This window comes from Macaca nemestrina, chromosome 9 (assembly GCF_043159975.1).
Source record: "Macaca nemestrina isolate mMacNem1 chromosome 9, mMacNem.hap1, whole genome shotgun sequence".
Classification (NCBI taxonomy): domain Eukaryota; kingdom Metazoa; phylum Chordata; class Mammalia; order Primates; family Cercopithecidae; genus Macaca; species Macaca nemestrina.
The window spans coordinates 1,722,293-1,736,004 of record NC_092133.1 but is presented as its reverse complement, the minus strand read 5'-3'; positions in this window follow the sequence as shown (position 1 = coordinate 1,736,004).

The following is a 13,712-nucleotide window of genomic DNA, read 5'->3' as shown; positions in this document are numbered from 1 at the left end:
CGGCCCGTAGGGTCGGGACGGCCCGTGGGGTCCCCCGTGGGGTCGGGACCTGCGCCGGGGAGGGAGCTGCGAGCGGTGGCCGGAGTTGAGCGTCTCGGGACGGGGCCGCGCCCCCGGGTCTCTGCCCGCCCCGCCGGGGCGCCCCTGCGTGAACAGCGGGGCCCGTTGTATTTGGGGCGTCCGCCCGCAGGAAGAAGCGGAGGCTCGAGCAGGGTCGGAAGAGTCCCCGGAGGGAGACGCAGACCCAGGGGCCCGGGAGAGGCGCCGTCCGCCTCTGCGGCGAGGGGCTTCCGGGGGGCGAACGCCGTGTGGGGCGGGCGGTCCCCGGGGGTGGGCTGGGGCCTCCGCGGGTCACGCGGCGGAGTGGCGCTGGGCCAGGCCGGGTGGGTGCCGGGCTTCCGTGGGAGCCAGCCTGGCAGGGGGGCCTCGCGGCCTCGGGACCGGGAAAAGGCGCACAGTCTTCAGAGGAAAGTCAAGTTTTCTCATTTCCCGCTTTTGATCAAAAGTCTTCCTTTTTGAAAGCATTGTTGATCCAAATCCAAGTATCGAGGTGCGCCCCAGAAACACTGCTTCCCAAACAGCCGTGCCTGGTTTTGCGGGGAAGGAGGACGCTTCCCGCCAAGGAACCAGGCGCTCAGAAGCTGAACCGAGGTCACAGCCGCGGAGCCAGACCTCAGTCGCTGCGTGTTTTTCATCGCTGCTCTTGCCTGTTGAATCGTCTCTAGTCTTTGGAGTGCCATGATCTTGGTTTTCTGAGAAGTAACAAACATCCAGAGGCCAAGGTGGGGCACAAGCCTTTCATCTCAGCACTTTGGGAGGCCGAGGCGGGAGGATCGCTTGAGCCCAGGAGTTGGAGACCAGTCTGGGCAACATGGCGAAACACTTTCTCTACCAAAAAAATACAAAAAAGTTAGCTGGGTATGGTGGCACCCGCTGTGGGAGGATTGCTTGAGCCCAGGAGGTAGAGGCTACAGTGAGCCATAATTAGGCCACTGCACTCCATTCTGGGCAACAGTGTGAGATCCTGTCTCAAAAAAAAAAAAAAAGTAAAACAGCCAGAGATAAATGGCATAACATGAGTAATTTCAATAGTAGAACTGTAATACTGGCCAGGCAGTGGCTCTTGTCTGTAATCCCAGCATTTGGGGAGGCCAAGGCAGGAGGGTCACTTGAGCCTGATAGTTCAAGACCAGCCTGGGCAACACAGAAAGACCCCATCTCTATTAAAACAAAAATGTTACCAAGTACAGTGCACATAAGGATTACAATGAAAAAGAATGTGTGTGCCAGAATGGAAAAAGGAACCTATTCTAGGGAGTCAACCAAAAGTATTATGAAGAAAATTAAATGGAGAATTCTTTAGAATAGTGTAGCCAAGTGGCTTCTAATTTTTCCCATATGAGTTTCTACTTCATGGAAAGGGTATATGCACAAGAGGTATTTGCCACCATACATATACTTGCTTGCTCAGCTAATAATCGAAAGCAGTGCAATTGTCCAGTGCAGCCTCAGCCAGTGAGTCAGTAGCTTTTTGTTGAGCTGTGATGGAAGCAGCAGTTTCATCAACAATATTTCCTGATAGACCAGATATGCTCACAGTCATCCCAAGTAAAAGCAAACAAATACTGACTCTGGGTCCACTGGAATACTAAAGAAAGCACTGCATGAGTCAGTCATAGTCTCTCACTTCCAGATGTCAAAAGAGGATGGGGCTTTGGTACTACCAGGTGTCTGGGGATCACAGTGTTGAATGACAGTTCTCAAATCTTGTACAAAATACCAGCTCTTCCTATTCGGCTTCCTTACAGGAAGGACTGGAGTATTACATGCTGGTGCAAGGAATAATTAGACCCCCTTTTAATAGTCTTTTGTTATGGATCTTATTCCTTTAGTTGCTTCAGGCCTTAGCAGATATTTTAATAGTCTTTTGTTATGGATCTTATTCCTTTAGTTGCTTCAGGCCTTAGCAGATATTGTCTGATATTGTTAAAGGATCGATCAGGTTTACTTCCACTTTAATGAAAGTGGCTGAATATATTTTTGATACCTTGGCTAAAGTCCTTATTCGAGAAAGGGGGTCTTTGGAATTGACCAGGAAGGTGGAGCACCAAAGCCCTACCCATCAGCTCTCACACTTTAGCTTGTTGGGTGGATCTCACTGTCCTCTGGGAATTATGTACTTGTTTTCCCCCCACCCAAGGCCATCTCCCATCTGGAGCCTTTTTTTTTTTTTTTTTTTTTTAGACAGAGTCTCACTCTGTCACCCAGGCTGGAGTGCAGTGGTGTGATCTTGGGTCACTGTAGTCTCAGCCTCCTGAGTAGCGTGGATTACAGGTGCCCACCACCACATCTGTCTAATTTTTGTATTTTTAGTAGAGACAGGGTTTCATCATGTTGGTCAGGCTGGTCTCTTAACTCCTGACCTCAAGTGATCCACCCACCTCAGTCTCCCAAAGTGCTAGGATTGCAGGCGTAAGCCACAGTGCCTGGCCTTGAAGCCTCTCTTCAATGCTCTCCAGCAAGCACTGAAGAATCCACATGCTTCATTTTAGGGAATCTTTGTTTCAGTGAAATAAACCTCTCTGTCCTTAAATTTTGGATTCACTCACCCATTGTCATCACCTCTGCTGTCTCTGATGCAGATATTTAAAGAAAACAGGTTTATTTTATGGCAGCAACAGTGGACAATGAAACTGTCATGTGTGGCAAGACAGCATATAGCAGGGAGCAGGCAGTTGGTGAGAACTGAGGTTCTGTGGGCAGGAATGGAGTGGGAGAGGACCTCAATGATCCAGTGTTTGGGAGGATTCTGTACCTAGTCCCTGTAAAAGCTGCCATGTATGTTCAGTATTATTGGACTAGGTTTGCAGACAGGGAGTCCCCAGAGTTTTAGAGGTTGAGATTTCCTCTTGGTACAGCTATGGGTAGATAAACCAGATGTAGGAACCCCAAAAGGAGCTGATTTGGAGAATGTCTATTTGGAAACAGTGGAGAGGTGGATGCAGCCAGAAGCAGAAGTTACTTTCTGCAAGGTTAACCAATGAAGGCTCGTACACCGGAAAATGTACCCTGATGATATTTAAAGAAATATCTTAATCCAGTCTATCAATGATAGACTGGATTAAGAAAATGTGGTCCGGACACAGTGGCTCACCCCTGTAATCCCAGCACTTTGGGAGGCCAACGTGGGCCGATCACCTGAGGTTGGGAGTTTGAGACCAGCCTGACCAACATGGAGAAACTCCATCTCTACTAAAAATACAAAATTAGCCAGGCGTGGTGGTGCATGCCTGAAATCCCAACTTCTCGGGAGGCTGAGGCAGAATTGCTTGAACCTGGGAGGCAGAGGTTGCAGTGACCCAAGATGGCGCCATTGCACTCCAGCTTGGGTAACAAGAGCAAAACTCCATCTCAAAAAAAATAAATAAATAAACAGGTCTGCTGCAGGATTGCAAGGGGCATCACAAGTGGTACATTACTTTTTTTAAAAAATTATTTCATAGATTTTTTTAAAAATCTGACAATACCAAATGTTAACCAGGATATAGAGAAACAAGAAGTTGACAAATGGGATCTAATTAAACTTAGTTTCTGCACAGCAAAAGAAACTACCGTCAGAGTGAACAGGCAACCTACAGAATGGGAGAAAATTTTTGCAGTCTATCCACTGACAAAAGGCTAATATCTAGAATCTACAAAGAACTTAAACAAATTTACAAGAAAAAAATCAACCCCAAAATCAAACAACCCCATCAAAAAGTAGGCAAAGGATGTGAACAGACACTTCTTAAGACATTTATGCAGCCAACAGACACATGAAAAATTGCTCATCATCACTGGCCATCAGAGAAATGCAAATCAAAACCACAATGAGATACCATCTCACACCAGTTAGAATGGCAATCATTAAAAAGTCAGGAAACAACAGGTGCTGGAGAGGATGTGGAGAAACGAACACTTTTACACTGTTGGTGGAACTGTAAACTAGTTCAACCATTGTGGAAGACAGTGTGGTGATTCCTCAAGGATCTACAACTAGAAATATCATTTGACCCAGCCATCCCATTACTGGGTATATACGCAAAAGATTATAAATCATGCTGCTATAAAGACACACACATACGTTTATTGCAGCACTATTCACAATAGCAAAGACTTGGAACCAACCCAAATGTCTATCAATGATAGACTGGATTAAGAAAATGTGGCACATGTACACCATGGAATACTGTGCAGCCATAAAAAAGGATGAGTTCATGTCCTTTGTGGGGACATGGATGAAGCAGGAAACCATCATTCTGAGCAAACTGTGCAAGGACGGAAAACCAAACACCGCATGTTCTCATTCATAGGTGGGAATTGAACAATGAGAACACTTGGACACAGGGTGGGGAACATCACACACCGAGGACCTGTCTTGCGGTAGGGGGAGAGGGGAGGGATAGCGTTAGAAGATACACCTAATGTAAATGACAAGTTAACGGGTGCAGCACACCAACGTGGCACATGTATACATATGTAACAAACCTGCACATTGTGCACATGTACCCTAGAACTTAATAATAAAAAAAAGAAAACACAGCAAGGCAGCCCGCGGTCATGGAAAATGCCCTGGACAAAAAGTCAAAGGACTGGGATTTGAGCCCAGCGCCAAACTACAGTTCATGGCCTTATCTTTGGCCTCAGTTCCCATGTTTATAACAAGGGGCTGACACTACTTCTATGCTTGTGAAATTAGCTAATATATGTAAAACTGCATTATAAACTTGAAGTCGTAAAGGAATGTTATATATTTTATTCTTTCTGTTGAGTGGAAAATAAATGTGTAATTTACCTTTGGTGAAAAGGATTTATGACAGAGGTGGAATTGCTGGATCACAGGGTTGAGCGTTTTCACCTTAACTGGATCCTGCCAAAGTGCTCTCTAAAACGATTATGTCAATTGTCACTCCCACCATCAGCAGCATATGAAAAGTCCCATTGCCTCTCCACCTGGCCGGTTCTCTCTCATTTGCTTTGGCCAGTCTAATGGGTCAGAGAGACATGGACAGAGGGGACGCACGTTCAAGTACATTCTTTCCAGCCTTTTTGTCAGAGATAAATCTGGAGATAAGCCAGATGTACCTCATTAAGGGGATGAATAAATCAATTGTGATGTATTCCTGCATTGGATTGCCATATAACAGTTACAATGGATGGACTAATTTATAATATATATGCATCCACACATATATATGACAACACTGAGTGGAAAACAGTTGTACAACATTATGTAGCACAGAATGCTGTTTACATATTTTTTAAAAGCATGTAAAACCATACCATATATTGTTTATGGATACACATGTTTGTCATAAAAATATTAAATATATGAACTGAGAGAAAAGACTCCATCTCAAAAAAAAAAAAAAAAAGAAATGCTTCTAAGTTACTCTTACATAAATTTAAAAATCTAAAGAGGGCCGGGCACGGTGACTCACACCTGTAGTCCCAGCATTTTGGGAGGCTGAGGCAGACAGATCACTTGAGCTCAGGAGTTCAAGACCAGCCTGGGCAACATGGCAAAACTCTGTCTCTACCCAAACGACTTTAAAACTAGTGAGGCACCAGCTACGTGGGAGGCCATGGTGGGAGGATCGCTTGAGCTCAGGAGGTCAAACCTGTAGTAAAGTAAGCCATGATCACGCCGCTACACTCTAGCCTGGGTGACAAAGCAAGACCTTGTCTCCAAAAAAAAAAAAAAATCACATTTTATAACACCTAATGAATCAGTGAATCTAACTACTAATCATAACTGCTAGTATTGCAAAAAGAGACACAGACAGAAATCCTGTGCCTCCTGATGGAAGAGCCTAACACGGCCTATGAAATAGTTTTGTCCGGCCAGGCGCAGTGGCTCATGCCTGTAATCCCAGCACTTTGGGAGGCTGAGGCGGGCGAATCACAAGGTCAGGAGTTCAGGACCAGCCTGGCCAACGTAGTGAAACGCCGTCTCTACTAAAAATACAAAAAATTAGCTGGGCGTAGTGGTGGGTGCCTGTAATCCCAGCTACTCAGGAGGCTGAGGCAGGAGAATCACTTGAACCCGGGAGGCAGAGGTTGCAGTGAGCCCAGATCGCGCCACTGCACTCCAGCCTGGGTGACAGTGCGAGACTCCATCTCAAAAAAAAAAAAAAGAAAAATAGTTTTGTCCTTTTCCCACATCCTCCGTGCAAAATAGAACCTGAACCTGATCCAGGCTTTAGAACTGCCTACCACATTCAGGACAGAGGAATGTATTAAATGACACTGTGGGCCAGGTGAGTTGGCGCAGGCCTGTAATCCCAGTGCTTTGGAAGGCCAAGGTGGGAGGACTGCTTGAGGCCAAGAGTTTGAGGTCAGCCTGGCCAGTATAGTGAGACCCCATCTCTATAAAAAGTAAAATAGGTAGATAATACTGTGGAATTGGAATCAGCAGAATACGGCAAGTAGAGAAGTATGATAAATGAGTTTTTCAGTAAATACATTGCAAGAGGAAAAATCAGAGATGGATTTGCTCCTTGTCTGAACAAACTAAAAAAGGAGAGAGGAAAGGAATTGGAAATTTGAACACGTGGACATTTGAAGATTTAAAATAGATTATTAATTTTACATGTGATAATAGTATTGTAGTCTTTTTTTAGCATTCTTTTGGCATTTTTATCTTTTAATGTGTCACCTATATGCTTGCCAAAATATTTATGGGTAAAATGAAATGATGTCTTGGATTTGCTTCAACATAGCACAGGAGGGGGGCCATGGCTGAGGGTATGGATGAAGCAGGATTTGCTGCAACTTGACAGTTGTTGAAACCGGGTCTTAGGTACGTGTGGGTCCATGTTATTCTACTATTGTATATGTTGGATATTTTTCACAATAATAAAAAAAGATTATGAAGTCAATATGTATTACAACCTAAGTGAGAATGATGGTGTACTGAACACATTTTTTAGCCTTGCCTTCCTCTCAAGACCCCAATGAAATGACAGTAAAGAAATATGCAAGAGATTAAACCCACAATGGAGAGGAGAACTAGAGTGGGTTCCTCAGTGTACCAGCGTTAATAGCATCTGGAAGACGAAGTAACAGGAACACTGACAATATAAAAGAGCACCAGAAGGCTGGGCACGGTGGCTTACACCTGTAATCCTAACCCTCTGGGAGGCTGAGGCAGGCAGATCACTTGAGACTAGGAGTTCAAGGCTGCAGTCAGCTATGATTGCACCACTGCACTCCAGCCCAGGCAACAGAGCGAGATCTGTTTCTTATACACACACCCACACACACGCACGCACGAGGAAGCAATCTAGAATGTCCAAAAGCAGAAGCAGATTCAGGCTTTATAAGACCTTAAAATTATGCAATTTTAAAAACAGCTTTATTGAGATGTAATTAATGCACAAAACCGGCTCATATTTAAAGTTATAATTTGATGAGATTTACATTTGTAGACACTGCAAGACCATCAGGATGATGGACATGCCCATTACCTCCAAAAGGTTCCTCATCTGACTGCTGTCACTCAGTGTGGGTTCATCGGTGATGCGTGCATGTATCAGTAGTTGGTTCCTCATGTATCAGTAGTTGATCTACTCAGAGAGGAGTAGCATCCATTGTATGGATGTACCACAATTTGTTTACTGTTCATCTGTTGGACATTTGGGATGTTTTCAGTTCTTGCTGCTGGCAAATCAAGCTGCTGTGAACTTTCACATTCGTATGCCAGTGTTTGTATCTACATGTTCTTTCATTTCTTGCAGGTAAATACCGTGGAGTGCAGTGGCTGGGTCATATGGTAAGGGTGTGCTTAGCTTTTTAAGGAACTGCCATCATGTTCTCCAGAGTGCTCATACATGTTACATTCCCACCAGCAGAAGAGTGCCAGCGGCCGAACACCCACTCCAACTGTGGTTTAGCCAGGCTTTTTAATTTTATTCATTCTAATGGGTGTGTGCTGCCGTCTCGTGATTTTAACTCACATTTCCCTATCGTGACATCTTTTCATAAACCCACAAACCTTGCTTGCCATTTGTGTATCTTCCTTAGTGAAGTGTCTGTTCAAATCTTTCGCCTGGTTTTTAACTGGGTTGTCTTACTTAGTTCTGAGTTCTGTGTATATTCTGGATACAAGTCTTTCTGTCAGATACGTGTTTGCAAATATTTACTCCTCGTCTATGGTTTGCCTTTTCATAAGTGTCTTTGGAAAAGCAAAGTTTTCAATTTTTTTTTTTTTTTTTTTTTTTTGAGACGGAGTCTCGCTCTGTCGCCCAGGCTGGAGTGCAGTGGCCGGATCTCAGCTCACTGCAAGCTCCGCCTCCTGGGTTTACGCCATTCTCCTGCCTCACCCTCCCAAGTAGCTGGGACTACAGGCACCCGCCACCTCGCCCGGCTAGTTTTTTGTATTTTTTTAGTAGAGACGGGGTTTCACCGTGTTAGCCAGGATGGTCTCAATCTCCTGACCTTGTGATCCGCCCGTCTCGGCCTCCCAAAGTGCTGGGATTACAGGCTTGAGCCACCGCGCCCGGCCTAGTTTTCAATTTTTACAATGTCCAATTTATTGATTTTTTAATAGTTCATGCTTCTTGTGTCCTCGTATATTAGTTTTCTGTAGCTGCTATAACAAATTACGACAAATGTATTCTTTCACAGTTCTTGAGGCCAGAAAGTTCCACATCAGTTTCACTGGGCAGAAACCAAGGTGCCAGCAGGGCTACAACTCCCTCCAGAGGCTCTAGGGAAAAAAATTTTTTGAGACAGGGCTTTGATCACAGCTGACTTACTTCAGCCCAGACCTCCTGGGCTCAAGCAATCCTCTCACCTCAGCCTCCCAAGTAGCTGGGAATACAAATGCATGTCACCCCATCCAGCTAAATTTTGTATTTTTTATAGAGATGGGATTTCCCCATGTTGCCCAGGCTAGTCTTGAACTCCTGGGCTCAAGTGATCTGCCGATCTGGGCCTTCCAGAGTGCTGAGATTATAGCACTCCTGGTGAGAGCCACCCTGGCGCCAGCATGGAAGGGGTAGTGCTTGTGTTTCATGCTCCACCTCGATGGCCGTGGTTTACCTGCAGGACTGGCTGATTTTGCTGTCCTGGCCATGTGGCTGCTCTTTGTTCCTGCCCAGTTCTCAAATCTGGGCCCTCCCAGCCACCTGTGAGCCCTTCGACACTGTCAGCAAAGGTCTTTTCCAATTCAATCACCCAGAGCTGGTCTCTATTACTTGGGACTCAGGAGCTTTCCTGATAAAGGGTGTTTGCAAGAAGTCCATGGTGAGCACTGTGCTTGGCTGTGAAATATGAGTGGCATTTCCATTTCAGTGGGCAGCAGGCCAGTGGCTGTCATCAGCACCCTGCTACTCAGCTTTGTTCTGGGGGACTTAGGCAATGTCCTAAGACAGGATGGAGAAATGAAGTTTCTTAAATACAAAACAGACACACTGTCTCTATTGCCCACTATCGTCCTCACCCCATGTAAACTCCATGGGGGTACGGATCCTTGTCTTTTAGGGTTACTGCTGTACATTGAGCACCTAGAACCATGCCTGGTATATAGCAGGTGTTCTGTTAACATTTGCTGAATATGAATTCACAAAGAATAATAAAATCATTCACCTAAAAAATCCAATAAAATCAACTGAAAAACTATTTGAACAAATAAGAATGCAATAAAGTATGTGTTAAGAGGTAAGCATATATAAATCAGTGACTTTCTTATATACTGGCAATGAGCATTTTAGAGATGAACACCACCTCATTTGTAAGAGCAAGAACAACAAAATCTAAGAATAAATTTAAGAAGAAATGTGCAAGGAAAGGCTTGTGCCTGTCATCCCATTTACTCAGGAGGCTGAAGTGGGAGGATCTCTTAAGCCCAGTGTGGGGAAAAGAAAGAGAGATCAGACTGTTACTGTGTCTATATAGAAAGAAGTAGACATAAGAGACTCCATTTTGTTCTGTATTTGAGATGCTGTTAATCTGTGACCCTAACCCCAACCTTGTCCTTGCAAGAGACATGTGCTGTGGTGACTCAAGGTTTAAAGGATTTTGGGCTGTGCAGGGTGTGCTTTGTTAAACAAGTGCCTGAAGGTAGCTTGCTGGTTAAAAGTCATCACCATTCTCTTGATCTCAAGTACCCAGGGACACTCACACTGCCAAAGGTCGCAGGGACCTCTGCCTAGGAAAGCTAGGTATTGTCCAAGCTTTCTCCCCATGTGATAGTCTGAAATATGGCCTTGTGGGAAGAGAAAGACCTGATCGTCCCCCAGCCTGACACCCGTGAAGGGTCTGTGCTGAGGAGGACTAGTACAAGAGGAAAGAAGGCCTCTTGGCGGTTGTTGGCGATTGAGATAGAGAAAAGCATGTCTCCTGCCCATCCCTGGGCAATGGAACATCTCGGTATAAAACCCGATTGGCCACTGCACCCCAGCCTGGGCGACAGAGCAAGACTCTGTCTCAAAAAAAAAAATAAAAATAAAAATAAAAAAAAATAAATAAAACCCGATTGTATGTTCTGTTTACTGATGGGAGAAAACCGCCTTAGGGCGAAAGGCAGGACTTGCTAGCGCAATGCTGCTCTTTGTGCACTAAAAAGGTTTATGGAGATGTTCACATATGCATATCAAGGCACAGCACTTTTCCTTAAACTCATTCATGTCACAGAGAACTTTATTCGTATGTCTTACTGCTGACTTTCTCCCTATAATGATCCTATTATCCTGCCACTTCCTTTTCTTTAAGATGGTAAAGATAATTATCAATAAATACTAAGGGAACTCAGAGACCGGTGCTGGCATGGGTCCTCTGTATGCTGAGCGCCGGTCCCCTGGGCCCACTTTTTCTTTCTCTATACTTTGTCTCTGTGTCTCATTTCTTTTCTTAAGTCTCTCGTTTCACCTAACGAGAAACGCCCACAGGTGTGGAGGGGTAGGCCACCCCCTTCAGCCCAGGAGTTTGAAACCAGCCTGGACAACATAAAGAGACCTCATCTCTTAAAAAAGTAAAAAATAAAAGTTTTTTTTATTTTAAAGATATGGGAGGCTGAGGTGGGAAGATCCCTTGAGCCCGGAGTTCGAGACCAGCCTAGGCAATATGGCGAAAACTCATCTATACAAAAAATTAGGTGGGCGTAGTGCCAGGTGCCTGTGGTCCCAGCTACCTGGAGGCCGAGGTCAGTGGATCACCTGAGCCCGGGAGGTCGAGGCTGCAGTGAGCCAAGATCATACCACTGCACTCCAGCCTGGGCAACAGAGTGAGAGAGTGAGACCCCCGTCTCATAAAAAGAAAAATGTTCAAGATTCAAGACGCATACAAAGAAGATCATAGAACTTTATGTTAAGAAAGAACAGACACTATTCAGGGCCCCCAGGTCCTACCCAGGACTGCACCCAAGCTGGCCGGGTTTTCTTTAAAAACAGAAAAAAAAGACGTTATTAAGGATTATAAGACATAGCATGTTCTTAAAGGACAAAGCTGATCATAACGGGGATCATAAGGATAGCCCAGCTTCTCCCTCGCCTTATCTGGGCCCCGCAGTCTTCTGAGCACTTGTCATTGAATGACCCTTTAACATTGTCCAGGACTCATGCAGGTAGGATTTATACTGTTCTTTTTTTTACAGAGTGCAGCGTCCATTTTATTGAAGTAAAATGGATTTTTGTACATTCACTCCGTGACTCAACTGAGAAGATATCCACCACCCACACAATAGGCAAAGGATTAGTGGTGGAATATGCAAATGGATCTAAAAATCACAGTAAACGTACAAACAACACAATCTTTTTTGTTTGTTTGTTTTTGAGACAGAGTCTCACTCTGTCGCCCAGGCTGGAATGCAGTGGTATGATCTCAGCTCACTGCAACCTTGTTCTCCTGGGCTCATGCAGCCATCCCACCTCAGCTACCTGAGTAGTTGAGACTACAGGTGCACCCCACCATGCCCAGCTAATTTTTGTTTTTTGCTTTTTATTTATTTATTTTTTTGTAAAGACAGAGTCTCACCATGTTGCCCAGGCTGGTCTCAAACTCCTGAGTCGAATGATCCACCTGCCTCAGCCTCCCAAAGCGCTGGGATTACAGGCGTCAGCCACTGCACCCGGCCCCAGCAGTACAATCTGGTAACTCGAAAAAGAACTGGCACCTCATGAAAACAGAGAAACGGCCAATGAACTGAAAAGACGCTCAGCCTTAGCAGACCCAGGTATGTCACGCTAAAGCAATGAAGCGCTTCCTCCTCTCCGGCTGTGCTCACTGCTGGGAACTGGCAGCTGGGGGGGGTCTCTGTCCTGCCTGCTCCCCCTCCACGGCCACTTGCTGCCTGTAGCTCCTCACGCCTAAGTTCAGCTCCATCTGCTTATTCCCTGGAGTGCACCCTCAGCTGCCTTGTCCCTCTCACCCAGCTGGCCAAGCCCAGCTGGGCACCGGACCTGCACCCAAGCTGCCAGGAGTGGAAAGAGAGGAGACACAGCCATGTGGAGTGGTTTCATTTTAAATTAATGGCCACCAGCTCAAGCGGACACTTGTTGACTACATTTCCCCAGCCTGGTACCACTTCAATATGTCCTCGTGTCCTGGCACAGAGAGGGCAGAGCTGTGATCACACTGCCTGCACCCTCTAAATGAAAGGTTGCTGAGCAGAGCGGGAAGCTGCACCTTTGCAGGCAGGTCAAGGACCTGGCTTCTGGGACCCAGGGGGGCCCCATGTAAAGGGGAGTGGGGCTGGGCTTGTCTCGAATCTGCCTGAAGTGGGGATCTGGAAGAGTGAAACTGAAGGAGGCTGGAAGTATTCACCTGAAGGCAGAGAGACTCCAGACCCCGAAAAAGTGGCCCGAGAGGGACATTCAGCTTTAGTCACCTGGGAGCCCAAGCAGCGTGTAGGCAGCAGAGACCCCCCACCCTTGCCGCTGGCCTTGGGCTGTCCCCAGAGGGTCAGGAGCTGCAGCTGGAGAGGAAGTGGGCGGACCCCAGGCTGGAGCAGGAGGCGTTTCAACTCCGAGTAAAGTTTGATCGTTACACTGACCGGGACACAAAAATTACTTCACTGAGACCAAATCAAAAATGGGCATGAAAATGGGGCAAGCTTTTCAGCCAGTGGTGGGTGGGGGTGGGGAAGAACACTGGGGGAAGGAATAGTACAAGTGATTTGTCTCTTATTTTAATAACTCTCAAAGCTGCAAAAGTGGGTGGGGCTTATTCAAATTAATGTAATTCTTTTGTCTGATTCTCTTCAGACATCAGTGACACTAAACACATGCACGGGGGACCATCGGGGCTGGCGCTGGAGGGATTCTTCCACCTCTGCAGCACCCACCTGTGCGCCTGCAAACTGTTCTGTCTCCCTCCCTCTTCCAGGAAAACACTTTTCTATGAATTCACTATGATATTTGTACTATGCTGGGGCTATTTTTAGGAGTTGGTGTGATGAAATATTCAGCATTGTAAACAGTGTGCACACAAACACGTATGTCTCGAGTGTGTACTTGTTCAGCCTGCCCGGCTGGTGAGAGAACAGCAGCCTTTGGAAAGCACAGGGTGATCTTCGATAAGAGGCTGGACCACTTGCTGGAAAACCTTCAAAACAGGAAGCGGCCACTAGACGCAAGTCACATTCCTGCTGGAGGCTGGACGTGATCCCCCAGGTCGGAATCCCAGGAGTGCTGGGCTAGCGTGTTTATTTGTCCTTGGGTACGTGAAGCAAT